This window comes from Dermacentor silvarum, chromosome 2 (genome assembly GCF_013339745.2).
Source record: "Dermacentor silvarum isolate Dsil-2018 chromosome 2, BIME_Dsil_1.4, whole genome shotgun sequence".
Lineage (NCBI taxonomy): Eukaryota > Metazoa > Arthropoda > Arachnida > Ixodida > Ixodidae > Dermacentor > Dermacentor silvarum.
In genome coordinates this window covers 84,416,006-84,430,050 of record NC_051155.1, presented here as the reverse complement: position 1 = coordinate 84,430,050, position 14,045 = coordinate 84,416,006, and the positions used below count along the sequence as shown (strand labels likewise).

The window sequence follows — 14,045 nt, the reverse complement described above, 5'->3', positions numbered from 1 at the left end:
ACGTGTTCAGGATCCTGAATGAAATATATGCTGCCTTGCTTTCCTAGAAATAAACAGTAGGCTGTCTACGGTCGCGGTGTCGTGTGTGTTTCTTTCGTCTGTCCTCGTTTTTTCGCGCAGTTATAAAAACGTCTAAAAGCTACTGGTTAGCACTGCCGCGTGTGAAATAATTCACTAAGGTGGCATAATCAGTGTTGCATATTTACCTTCTTCACTATGTTGTCATCGCATTGCATAGGCTGTCAGCATCATGCGCAAGAAGCAAATCTTGCTCCTCACATACAGCACACAAACGTTGTCTGTAGCGCTGGCCCATGCGCAGGGCCAATTAAGGTCTCTCAGCTCGACGCGCGTTGTCAGGGTCAAATTGAATCGCATTGTGGAGAATGTATTGCGTTGGAATAATTCAGTATGACCTTTGCAATGTATTAGGGCGCGAAACAATCTTACGACCCGGAAAAAAAGAGCGAGCGTTCTTTCATTTCCAGGATATTGCATTGTCTCGCGTTCCATATTATAGCCTAATAAGTATGAACAAACTAGTCCCGTGACAAATGCAGGTGAGTAACCAGCAGTAATCCTTACGCAATAATTTTTAGATCAATAGTGATTCTCGTGAAATACGGCTTGTGTTTTTCTAAACGTGTGATTAAACGAGAAAAAGCTAGTCATACAGGAGCACCAGACTGCCATCGGCTGCCACTTCAAGCACGATTCTATTGCATTCGCAGTATGTAATTGGCGCTTGCACTACGTGGTGGGCAATCTGATCTATAAAACAAGAAGAAAAGCCGGAAGTGAAGCTGAACTCGCTGTCGTTCACGTGATAACTAGATGTGCGGAACGCGTAAGCATCTATGACGCGTTTCGAGCACGCGTTGAGCGGACACACAACGACTCACGCTCGCACACACACATGCACGCACACACTTCACTTGCGAATAGGCAACAATCGGATAGACATGTATTTATACGGTGTCCACATTCCACCACTTGTTTACCGATGTGTATAAGGAGGAAGCTTTAGCTTGGGGCCAACTCCGATTTCACTATTCAAATGCACCTAATACGCAGAAACGCATTTATGAGGTAACCGCTGGACCTATTCGAATGAAATTTGTTGCACTCGAGAAAGTTGTGTTATAGTGACTAAAGCAAGTGTAATTTCGATTTGGCATCTAAAATTTCTTACAAAAAATTTTAGAAAAGTGGGAATTAAAAAATTATGCAAGACAAAATTTACAATTTCGCAACCCTGCCGTAAAATTTAATATTGCAGTTCTTTAAATAGCAACGGTTAGAGCATCTAAAGCACAGCAATTGAATTTATGGCTTAGGCGAAACTGGAATAATGTTCACAAGGGTGTCAAGTAATTCGTACTCCCCAATTAGGGGTGTAATTCAGAGCCAAGTGCTACACGTTAATTTTTTTATTTGCCTGTAATATTAGGCGCACTTTTACAGAAATGTGATATCGTTTTTGTTGCCTGGTTAGAGTTTTAAACTTGATGCTTGATTGTTTCCTCAATTTACTGGCTACGAACAATTTTTATCAAAATATGAGGGCCGTAACTAAAATTACATTTTTACCGCCAGAAGATTTTTCTGTAGTCACTAAAAAATGAGTTCGCTGCTAGAGTACGGCGAAACTTGGCCTCTATGTTTATTGGAAAAAAGAAAAAAACCAAGGCAAGCCTTGCTCAATCTTTCCCGGAGGTGCGTGATATGCGCACGATGGAGGCAAATTGAATCCGTCCTACTAGTACTGTTTGTTTACGCCGTATGCGCATTGCTCATGCCGCTGCCGAGAAAGCACGCGCTCGGCCTCGAAAGCGTCACGAAGGCATCGTAAACGATGGAAGTTAGCCAACTCCACCGAGATAAAAAAAAGGAAATACAAAGAAAACAGTAGAAGATGCCTGCGTTTGCAAACGGGTGCACATGGTTTCGGCGTCGCGAACAGCGATTTGTTCGCGCGTGTGATAGACAAGCTATCTGCTGCCAAAACATGCTCCAGACACGCACGTATACTAGTACGCCCGCTCCCTCACGCCGCCGGCGTCAGTGTGATATCGGGTGACAAGGGGGGCGGCACCCCCCCCCCCCCCCCCTCCCCTCGCTGCCTCCGACGTCGCCGTTCATTCCTGATGCGTCCTCCGTGGCGGGTCCGCTTGGCAACGCTCTCGGCGCCGTCCGTCGTCGTGTTGTCAGATGATTGTGCGTCGGATGTTCCTTTGCCCGGAAGTTGAGCCCCGGGACGGTGATGAAACAGCGATCGGCTGCTAGTGTTCCCGCTCGAGTTACCCGTACGCAGTGAAGCGGCTTCGCTGCCACGCTTGGCCGTCGTCACACGGAGGCCGCGGGTCGCCGAAGACAAGCTCGGCTCTCGGCTTGATTCTGCGTTACGGCTTCTTGACCTTGAAGGTGCGTTCAGAATTGACCTTCTCTTGCGTGAACGAAGGAGCATATATAAGGAACCCGACAAGATGAAAGAAGGTTCTTAGTACGTTTGTTGATTAATAGGTTGTTTTTGCGTGTGTGGGCGAAAAACCACTCTTGCGTTTTGTCCTTTTTGTTTATTTGGCAATCTTGCATTGGCGCTGTTGCGAGCATGCACAACGTTCGATAGAGGCATGGCCAGTTGTTTTCTTGCAGCTACTGTGGAGTTACTAGGTAATTATTGCACTCCCATGAAAAATGTACAGCAAAAAAAAAATGGGTGTTGTGTAGCCACAAACGAAAAATATGGTGTACGTATTTTTGTGTCACTCAAATACAAGTTCAACAGGATTCGCCGAAAAATTTCAGCGCTTTGTTAAAATTCCCACCCACTCGTCGATAATCCGACGGGCATACGCGCTTGTGAACGCTCCGGCATATAAGCGCGTTGAAACCTAAATTACCTTAAAAATTAATATGCGCGACACTTGGGCATGAAGTTAGCGGCCAGCAGACTAAAGGCGACGAAGCTCCGGATTACCTGTGTGCTGACCTACATATCGCGGCAGATGCTCTAAAAATAAGAAGATTACACTCTTGCTATCGTATGTCGCAAAACTGTAATCGTCATTTGTCTTGCTTGCGGTCCCTTTCTTGAAAACTCTACATCCGCTTGTTTGCTGTCAAGAAATGAGTATGTAACGCGGAACTACCTTGCTCGAAGCGTGAAAGAAAGTAAAGGCACCCAAGGCAGATTGCGATAATTGTTTAGGGACAAGATGAAGTGCAAAGGCTGCAAGCCTTTCTTAGAATATATTCTATTCGCTGGACTTCCTCGTAACATCTTTGACGGAAGTGCGGGATGTTGACCCACGTGCAGACAGGGTGCAGAAACTCCCAATGCTTCCAATAAGAATTCAATGCCCATGGTCGCATGGCGACGCATCGCGCCAGCTGCGCTTCAACCACTGGCAGTCGCCGGGCATCCCTACTCCAAATATTTCATAAACAAAACAAAACGACGCACAAATGGCGTCATTGATGACGTATTGAATAGAACGGGAAGCAGAGCATGCTCGCAAGCTAAAAGCTAGCCACTCTCTCCCACGATATGCGAGAGTGTTGTTTGTTCGGGCAAAAGTTCATATGTGAAACATAGCAGCGATGCAGCGTCTGTAAATGGATAAGTGTCGTTGCTGTGAACGAAGCGAGAGTCGATTCCCCTTCGCTAGCGCAGCAATGGGGACCTGTTGGGTCACGTGACGGGACATCAACCGTGTTTCTCGGCTGCTCCAACGGCGATACTGGGAGCGCCTTTCGGCGCTTTCATCTGGAGTCGGGCGATCGGAACAGACCATCCAATTAGTTGGTGCACCGCTTTTCGACCATCCGAACGAGATCGGTATCTCTGCGGAATTCTTAAAGGGACACTAAAGGCAAATGTTAAGTCGAGCTAGATTGGTAGGTTAGGCTTTTGTAATGACGAATTGTTCATTGGTAACCAAAACAGATTTTGTACGCGAGGAAATGACGTAAATAGAAAATCGAAGTGGCGTCATCTGTTGTCGACTATGGCGTAAGCACTTCTGATGCACAGAGAGCAGCCGCGACCCACCACTGCGAGTGGCATCGCTTTTCTCTGTTTACAACTGCCGAGACGGCCACGTGTCGTGGCATTTGACCACCCTGCTGGCTCCGGCCGTAGAGGCTCAAGTGACGGTAACCAGTACCCTGAACCCAAGCAGAGCCCCAGAGGGACTCACGCAAGCTGAACACTTGCAGCCGCCAAGTAGTACACTTCGTATAGTCTGCAAAATACATAACAATGTTATGGAGGGTGGTCTCGTGGAGAGGACGTAAAGCCATGCGCTTTGGTGGCGGCGGTTCAAATTGAGGAGCTGCAGCGGGACCTTTGGCTGCAATTTCCAACGGAAGATATTCATACATTAACACAGAGAAAACGATGATAGACTTCTAGACGGCTACTGTGATGATCTCACTCGACTTAGTATTCTCCTTTAGTGTCCCTTTAATATATGAAAGAACATTTGTGTTACGGTCTTCGTTATAAAGAAAACACATATGCATTAGCCTACGTTTTCGCGATTTAAATACGTTGTTCGTCCGGATTTTGACTTAGAATAAACAATTTCATTAAAGAGAGATGGGGATTTTATTGCCATGATCCCCTTGGCTTGAGCCCTGATGTGCAAGCCAAGGGAGCGCGAGGGAGAAGTCTGCTTAATCGACCTCATCGTCGTCTTCCGTGAAGCTAACTGCATCCAAGCTACCACCGCGATCTCGACCAATGAGTGCTTCGTCCAACACTTCCCCAATGCTAGCGGTTTTACGATTAGTGCGTTCAGTATTGTTGTTAGTGCTTGTGCGCCAAGGTAATCGGAGAGTGTGTGATGTCTTAGGGAAACCCGCCGTGGTTGCTCAGTGGCTATGGTGTTGGGCTGCTGAGCACGAGGTCGTGGGATCAAATCCCGGCCACGGCGGCCACATTTCGATGGGGGCGAAATGCGAAAACACCCGTGTACTTATATTTAGGTGCATGTTAAAGAACCCCAGGTGGTCCAAATTTCCGGAGTCCCCCACTACGGCGTGCCTCATAATCAGATCGTGGTTTTGGCCCGTAAAACCCCATAATTTAATTTTGATGTCTTAGGGAAGGTCTCACGCTCACCGCAATGATGTGTGCTACAATTGCTCATGATGAAGCGAAGAAAGTAGTATTTCATGTTGGGCTAGGTGGGGAAATATAGTTTTTAGAAAAATTGGATTTGGTGGGCACACACAAACAAATGGAGAGACAATTAAGACAAGTGAAGGCGCTCGTCTCACCACACTTCAGATACAACCACCGAAGTAGCTGCACTGCGGGAAGCTTTTATTTACATCCTAGACCCGAGAGCTCAGTCATGGGTCATCTTCACCGACTCGAGAGCGGCCCAGGAGTTCCTGTAGTCGCCACGCACGCAAGAACAACTCGTAATAGGCATCAGACACCTATGCAATAAAGTCTGCTAACTGCATCACAGCGTTGAGCTGCAGTGGTTACCAGCCCACTGCGGAATACAAGGCAACGTCCAGGCTCACCATGCTGCCAAAGCTGGGCGCGACACATCGGGAGAAATAGTCCAGATACCTTCCCCGAGAAATGACCCGACGACACTGGCCATGCTTTGAGTTTCCACCGATCCCTCTGGACAGATGAAAGCCATCAGTACGGACCCCTACATAAAATTCATTCATCGTGTGACTTTTACATGCCTCAGTAGACAAGACGAAACATGCCTACACCGCATGACTCAACCTAGCCTTCAGGACAAACTTCAAGTGCAAGCTTCAACGCCAATGTAACGCCCCGGAAGACCTGCAACATGTTCTGTGCGACGGCTGCCGCTACGTGTCAGAGAGACAGTCGTTGGAGCCGGCAATACACCTGCAACGGGACTTAAGTGTAGAACTGCGGCACATTCTCGGCCCATGGCAAAGCACCACCTGCGCGTTACGCGCCTCGATAGCGATGCTGACGTTCCTGTGGGCCATGAGCATTAACGAAACTTTGCAAATATTTCTACAGTGTATATATGTGTGTATGTGACTGTATGTGCTGTTAAGTGCCTGTCAATGTATATATCATAATCATCAACCAGCACCTGGAGTAGCGTGTCAGGCTAACGTCTCCAGCATATCATTAACGCATGTTTCTCTCTCTCTCTCTCTCGTGTGTCCTCTGTGCACATGTATGTCAATATGAACCTTTCTTCAAAAACTAACATTGAAAGTGTTGGGTGTAGGTAAGGAAATGTACGCGCTCGATTGCTGCCTAGACGCTGCATTCCTAACTGCCGCGTTAGCTCAGTGCCTAAGGCGTGGCGCTGCTGTGCTCGAGATAGCTGCTTTGATTCCGGACACGGCGGTCGGTATACATCAGTGCGGGTGAAATGCAAATGCGCCCTGTGTACTTATATTTAGATGCACGCTGAGAAATTCCAGGTAGTCAAAGTTAATGCAGTTCCTTTTTCTTCAGCAAGTAATACAAATACACTGAATTTAACCAAATCTCGTGAAAACTTTCGAAGTTATTGAACAATTCCTCTTAATCTAATAATTGACTACGATATGGATAAATGTGGATAAATGTGCACGCTCGGAATTAGTGCCGCTAACGAAGCGTTCAATGTATTTACACCATTTTGAAATGAAAACCGGAAACCTCGGACTTGTTGAAAAAGAGGCACCAGTTTGAATGTACAAGTGGGATATAACCTGTGCTGACAACTACGGTTCTTTTTGCCCATTTGTCTCTTTAAAGCTAACACTAAAGCCAGTAATAACGATGGCTGGTTTGAAGATGCTCGCCCAATGCGAGAATAGGAGACTTTGATAGTTCCGTTCACTGTGGATTGCCTGAATCTAAAATCTAATTTTTGCTTGCGTCTGTTAGTGGGCGCGGTGATTGCAAGCTGCTTAGTCTTTATTTTTAACGCTACTACTTTTTACCTATACGTCTGCAATCAAAATCACTTAACATTTCAGCGATGATACACGCGGGCAATAAAGCTGGCACTCAGGTGAATTATTGAACGGCCATCGCCGGGTTTTGTTTGCTGTGGAACACGGAAGTTGATCGCAGGTCTAATGAAATGCACGTTTTTGATTGCATCTTTGATAGTTCCGTTCATCATATATAAAATCGTGTATCGATGTGATCTTACGCTTATCGGATCACTTGGAATTGCTTCGAACGTAAGCGAATATATATATATATATATATATATATGAGCCACATGATGTCAAACTGTTGCGCACATTTATAGACTGTGTTTAAGGCTACGCAAAATTTTCTATAATCGCTATTGGCAGATAGCAAAACTGCATTCCTGGAGCGTGATTATTTGAAGAGATCGACATTACTTTCACAAAAAATCGAAATGCATCATTAACTAACCTATAAGCGTTCAGTATTTGTTTTGAACTAATAACTTTTAGGTACATATTTCGATTTACAAATTGTCGTTGGTGAGGTTGCAAGTCGCATTCAGTTGGAACAAATAGTGAGGATGACACCCGTTACGAAATAGTTATTCTCAAAAGTATCGACGCCATATATTGGCATTACAACTAGTTTTGTGCTTCAGTTCGTCAAGAGGACATGTTATTGAATAGCAAATGGAGCGGTTAATTTTTGCCGGGAGATTGAGGTGGCTTATCGGGAAAGCGGTGCACTCTAATTCTTTCGAAGTGGCTATGCCTTAAAAGCTCCCCAGCTAAATGGCAAAAATTGTAGGGCTGGGCGAGTATTGAAATTTTGGAAAGCTAATCGAATATTAAGCACCAAACATACGTATTCGAAAAGGAACTATTCGGTATTATCGAATATTTCAAACCATTCAAATAATTCGCAACAACCGACTGGCAAAATCTGTTTACCGTTCTCGTTCTGCTCAACAAAGTATCGCTCATTATCAGAAGTGCAACAACGACAAAAGTTTTCGAAGCAATGCGAGAAAACAATAGGCTGTGCAAGCTTTGTTTTCGTTTTCGCAGCAGAAGCGTACATGACGACCTGCGAATTTTTCTTGTAGTCTGTCACTCTGTAGAACGGCGGAACCAGCCTTCAAGACGCATACACCAGGAGTGAAGTAGACGGACACACCGTCTTGAAGGCTGGTTCCATCGTTTCTACAAGTATGTACCAACAGGCCCAGCAACAGACTCTTCTGTTACTTTGTCTTGGTCTGTGTAGTCACGCATAGCAGTGCTATTTTTTACATTACAACCGGTGATGTTCCTAGCAACGAGCTCTTTTACATGTGTCCAAGGCATACAAGTTCTTCAGCAGCTTTTTAATGCAAAGATTTCTGTGTCTACTGTTCCGGGTGTCGCGTGGTGGCCTTTATGCTGGGCGCTGTTGTGTCGGTCGCAATCTCGGCTGAAAGATATATTAAACTACCCGTGGAAGTGGCTTATGCAGCCGTTGCAAGCTAAGTATGCAGATAATTGTACTAATTAATGTATTAGCTTCCTAAATAAAACCTGAACATTTCATGTCGCCTCACAGATATGTCGATAGCGCACCGATGTGGTTGCAGAATTGTCAACTATATTTCACGGACGCATTCATTTACTTTACATTCTTTGATTTAACCATCTGGTATTTGCTACAGGGGCTATGCCAGTTTTTTAGTCAAAGCCCCGAATTGATATGCCCACTGTGGCACAAGAGGTACAAATTCTGCAAAAATGCTTGATGCTTGCCATACTTTTCTGCGCATGCACCTGCCATTGTCTTTGTTCCATCGCTGCGGAATAGAATGTGAACGATGCAGTGCATAAGCTTAAAAACTGTATGAAAACAAAGTTGTGGCTTTTGTACTCGATAGACGAAAACATTTCACCACATTACTCGTGTCACAGGATGGAAATAAATAAAATTGGTGGCATCGCCGTCGTTTGTAAAGAGTTTAAGTAACCGCTTCACTAAAGCTTCGCTTCATATAGATTCCAACTTGTGCGTTAGATCTGCATATTGTTTTTTTTTTCCGCAACCTGTCATCACTTACCCATTTATTAAGTGTTTTTGGAAAGCTAGTCATACTGCAGCCAGGTGCGCTGATGACGTTCTGATCATTTGTCATGGAGGGGCATATTTTCTCGAGTTTTCGTGTGGTTTTGGCGTCAATTAACGGTCGCCAAAAACGTGGTGTCCTCACTGTGCGGCGTATAATTTCGACAAGGCGACACGCCGAATTACGGACGTCAAAAACGTCGTGGCCTCACGGGATGGCATCTCGTTTCGAGACATCGACACGCCGATTACGGACCCCGAGGTGTGCGTGGGCGTTCGCGTTGTACAGCGCCGGGGCTCGACCTTTGCCCTCGACCTTGGAGAGAGGGGAATCTACCGGCCCTCGTTCATGGTGAAAGGGGCGTGGCCAAGACCTTTGGAAGGAGTCATGAATTAATTAGGAGAACTCTGCATACCGGCAGTTCCCCTACATAGGGAACTAGGGAAAGGAGAGGCTATTTAAGCGCAGGTTTTGGGCCCTGCTATTGAGTGTAGAAGCTGAACCTATGCGCTGCTGAGAAGCCGTCGGGGGGCTAGTGCCGTCCAGTATCGCCGGGGCAGCCTAGCCGCGTCGAAACTCTAACTAGTTGGCGTACGAGACGTCAAACCAGCGTCTCCAACGAAGTTCACGGTAGTTCGCCTCAAGTTAGCTCAACCTGCTTGAGGGAAGTCGGCAGATCTAGATTCCCGGGAAATCCAGCCCAGCAATCGCATCCACCTCAACAAGATCGGCCCGCCAGCATTCTTCCAGAAATCTCTGCGCACCGTCTTCACGGTTTATAGACTTGCTGCTGCCCGGCCCCGCGTATGACATCTTTTGTTTGTTTTCAATTTCGTTTTCGTTTGAACTTTGCTTTTGTATATCTACTGCTAATTGCTCGTAGTTACTTGTCTTCATCATTGTGTTATGTTAGGTTCAGGTGTGTTAGTCTGTCTTGTGTGTTGTTATTTTATTTTATTAATTTGTGTATATTAATCAGCGGATAAATATCTAGTTTTTTTTTGTTTACTCCCGACTCTGACTCTTTGACTGTGTTCGGTCGAGTACGGAACGGCCAACCGGCTTGTATACCCTGTCGATTGACCTCGCGCCGACCACGAACGGGTGACAGCCGTGGATTCATTATAAGCCATTATCGCTATTTAACGTGTTATCCATCATAGTCGAACAATTAAGAACCGTAACCAACCGTACTCCGGCGGCGGCTGCGTATCTCCGGCCGCGCGGGCGTTATCTTGAAAGCGATCTGCGATGCGGACAGTGCGCGCCAAGTGCGTTTAGCTTCGTGTCCGCTGTGTTCTCGCCGCTTATTTCGCGTTCAAGCGGGAAGTAACACGAAGGTCAAACTGCTCGCTACGGCGGGCTCTATCTTGAAAGTGATAGTCTTACGGGACGGATGGACACGTTTTGTAGTCGGGTAGGCATAGAAATGCTCACTCATTTAATAAGGCTCTACAGATGCCGAGTTCATGCAGTTTTTTAATGATATTTAGTGATCTCAGGTTTCAAACAGATCCATTGTCGCTGATATAGTTAGCTGTTATTTATTCCCTAGCTTGTACAGGTCTCAGATTTCTCTTCTAATATATGCTTCTGCGTTTGACTATTCGATATTCAATTTGATATTCATTATCTACAATTGGTTTAAGATTCGGATAAACAAATTTATACTCGTTCACCTCTATAAAATTCACTTTTGCAGCGCGAAGTAATTTCTACAAACACCTCATTCGTAATTTTTTTCGAATTGCTGATTTACTATGCAAGTAATGTCCCTCTTGGATTAGATTTGTGTCACCTGCCAGAGGTAATTGTTGCAAATGCTCCATAGTATAACAAAAAATGAAACACCTGGTATAGCTGCACGAAAAAAGAACTAAAAAAAACATAACTTCAAATAAGCCGTTTTTGTCGCCCTACAGCAACAAAGCCTGCACATCTGATTCTAAATTCGGGCGGCAGTTTTCGTAGTCGTCTGAACGCTAGTCTACAGCGTATGATTGATCCGCGGAACACATGCGCGCGGCTTTGCGCCAGATAACAATAGTGCCTATGCAGAGCCAGGTGGGCGGCGTTTTTATTCGGTGTTTATTTTTCATCATGCGCCGCTTCCCATTGCGATTCAGGTGGATATCAAGCAGAGCTTCGGTTGCGCTTCTAAGCACGAGGTCCCTGGATCGAATCTCGGCCATGGGTGCCGCATTTCGATGGGGGCGAAATGCAAGAAAACCTGCATACTGTGCGTTGGGTGCGCCTTAAAGAACCCCAGGTCGTAAAAATTAATCCGGAGACCCCCGCTATGGCGTGACTCGTAATCACGTCGTGGTGCTGGCAAGTAAAGCCCCAGAATTTATTTATTTTAATAGCAGCATCGGTGTTCATAAATGAAACATTTTCGCAACACATGAATCGTTTGGTGTTGAGTGGTGTTTCTTGGCAGTAGCAGCAACAAAACTATTAGAATAAGTTGAAATGAGTGAGTTACCATGCTGAATTAAATTTGGATGTGCTACTCTCGAGTCCCTTCATTGGTTGTTTGTTGAGCCTCCACGGCGATGGATCTGTGGCTATGGCGTTGTCATGCTGAACACGAGGTTGGGGGCTCGATTGCAGGTCGCGGCGGCCACAGTGCGATCAGGGCGGAATGCAAAAAGCTCGAGCACCATGCCTTGCGTACACGTCAAAAAAACGCCAAAGGGTCTAACTAATTCCGGAGACCCCTCCACAAACGGTATAGATCAAAACCCACTGTCTGTGCAGATTTCGGAGTGGTATACCCCGCAATCTAATGAAATATATTTTGCGCAGCGTCGGGTAGCGTACAAAGATACAGGACTACGCATTCGGCGCTATTAAGCTGGAACGTTACATTGAAAGAAACACATTACGCGTCATAGCTTGAGTTTGTAACGCCCAAGCAATACACCGTCAATTAGTCAACAAAAACTGCTGGGTCATGTGTCATTTAAAGTACTCTGCAAACGGATTGAATGATAGTATTCGACTTCTGAAGCTAACAAATGGGCGATAGGATATGCCGCACTGGTGCGGCCTTGATTAATTCGGAGCCCCAGATTATTCGAACTGGCATGAAAAACTCGACGCCCTGGCCACGGCGGCCGCATTTCGATGGGGGCGAATTGCGAAAACACCCATGTACTTAGATTCGGGTGCATGTTATTTAACTCCCGCTGGTCAAAATTATTCCACTACGGCTTACCTCGTAATCAGATCGTGCTTTTGGCACGTAATACCCCAGAATTTAATTTAAAACTCGGCACTCGAGTCCTTTTGCGTTGGAAGGCGGCTGTCGTAGCCCGCACTGCGGCCAGCAACAAAGTGCTCAACTGAACGACGTCATAACTAATGAGCAACTATGGCAGAATAGAAATATTCTTCCTGGCAGCAATAAATTGCTCATGCTTTTTTCGGCTACCAGTGGTACTCCGCTTAGTCTACTATCTGTCTGAAGATAAGGCAGCAACAGTCGGAAAAGAAACAAAGCACGCCATCAGATTTTGTCCTCCAGAACCAGTTTAGTATGTGCGCAAGACAGTGCAGGTACAGTGATCATGGCTCCTCCTGTTTTATGAGGGGTTGCAGCCCACGGAGCTGTACTCTCACATTTGCAGCGCCATCATATCATTGCCCACGGCAATTGTCAATGCTAACATTAAAATTCAAAGGACGTCATTTCGAAGGGCAACAAAACTGGCCGCCGTGGTATCCGCTGTGTTATAACATCTGCAGAACAGCTCATGTGTTTCGAAGTTATTTTGGACAACACGAAAGCAGATCGACACTTGCTCTTGGCAGATATGTCCTCTGTCGGATAATTGATAACGCAACAGTGCTCCGTTCCACGAACCTCATTGTGAGTGACCCGATAACATCATGAGCCAAAATTTTCTACACCTAGTTTAACGTAACGCGAGAGAGCCATCTGTACTTGGTTCAAGAAAGCCATGATTGGAGTTCTGGAATGTCATTGGGGCGTAGTTTCAGAAGTTGTCTTAGATTACTTTCTGCTTCATCATGGCCACGTATTGCCAATCCCGGACATGCTAAAAACTGCAATGAAGACAATGTCGTTATCAGCGCTTTCCTTTCGTCTTCCATTTCTTTTTGCTTCCCAATTACACAATAAGTTGCTATATTCACCCCCCTTTTCCACAGCTGTGGTTCAGCTAATGGCCACACAGTGCAGTTTCGAGGCCCTATGACTTTTAAACCCTATAAGAGTTTCTTCCAATTAGAAAACCAATTTTGCACAAACGTCAAGCGAGAATCCTTATCCCTGGAAGTATTTGGGAGAAAAATGTTCATCTCACAAGAAACGCGACAGGCCTCACAAAATACCTTTTCCAATGACGCGTCATACAGAAGCGATTTGTACGCATGTTTCGAAGTTGGTTGGTAATGTTGTCCCTGTTGTGCTCTAACGTTAGGGACCGGATCCTCACCAACATTTCGCACGCGTGTGGAGGCACTGGTTACACTACCTCGTGTGCCTGTGCCGCTAAGTTGAAGGTTCCATGCCAGGTGGAATGCCTGTCTTTTCGTCATCCTCTGTGGAAGGCCTATTCTTACTGATGAGATATCTGCCCGTTGTTTTTCAAATTTTCCTCAAATAACATACCAGGAAGGTAAGACCACCAAAGAAGGGAGGGCCAAAAGCGTCTTGCCGGTATACCGGAAAAAATTGGGGGCCGATACACTCTCTAAAGGTGGAATGCCAGCGAAGCCGTCGTCGTGCTCCCAAATTCGCCCCGAGTCTATGGTGTGAACGTGGTTGGACAGCAAAGCCAAATGCGTGCACGACACAAAACACGATTGATCGGGGTGCAGTCCAAAGGAGTACACAAAACAAAATGCGTTTGCTTGAAATTTGCGATTGATCATACTTCTTACTTAATTAGCTTAATGAAACTTGGAAAGACTAGAGCTTTATCATACAAGAAAAAAACATGGGGCTGTCCGCATCCCTCCCGTAGAAAGCAGACGGAAATTCCACAACATTTATAA

At 45.7% G+C, this 14,045-nt stretch overlaps 1 protein-coding gene across 1 annotated transcript in view; it reads left to right on the top strand.

Moving 5' to 3' along the window:
• Nucleotides 1–2,155: 2,155 nt before the first annotated feature.
• LOC119441585 (uncharacterized) overlaps nucleotides 2,156–14,045 on the top strand; it is a 76,330-nt gene continuing 64,440 nt past the window's right edge. The window contains exon 1 of the mRNA XM_037706194.2: nucleotides 2,156–2,424. The gene's annotated coding sequence lies outside the window, so the exon portion shown is untranslated. The remainder of the gene's footprint in view (nucleotides 2,425–14,045) is intronic.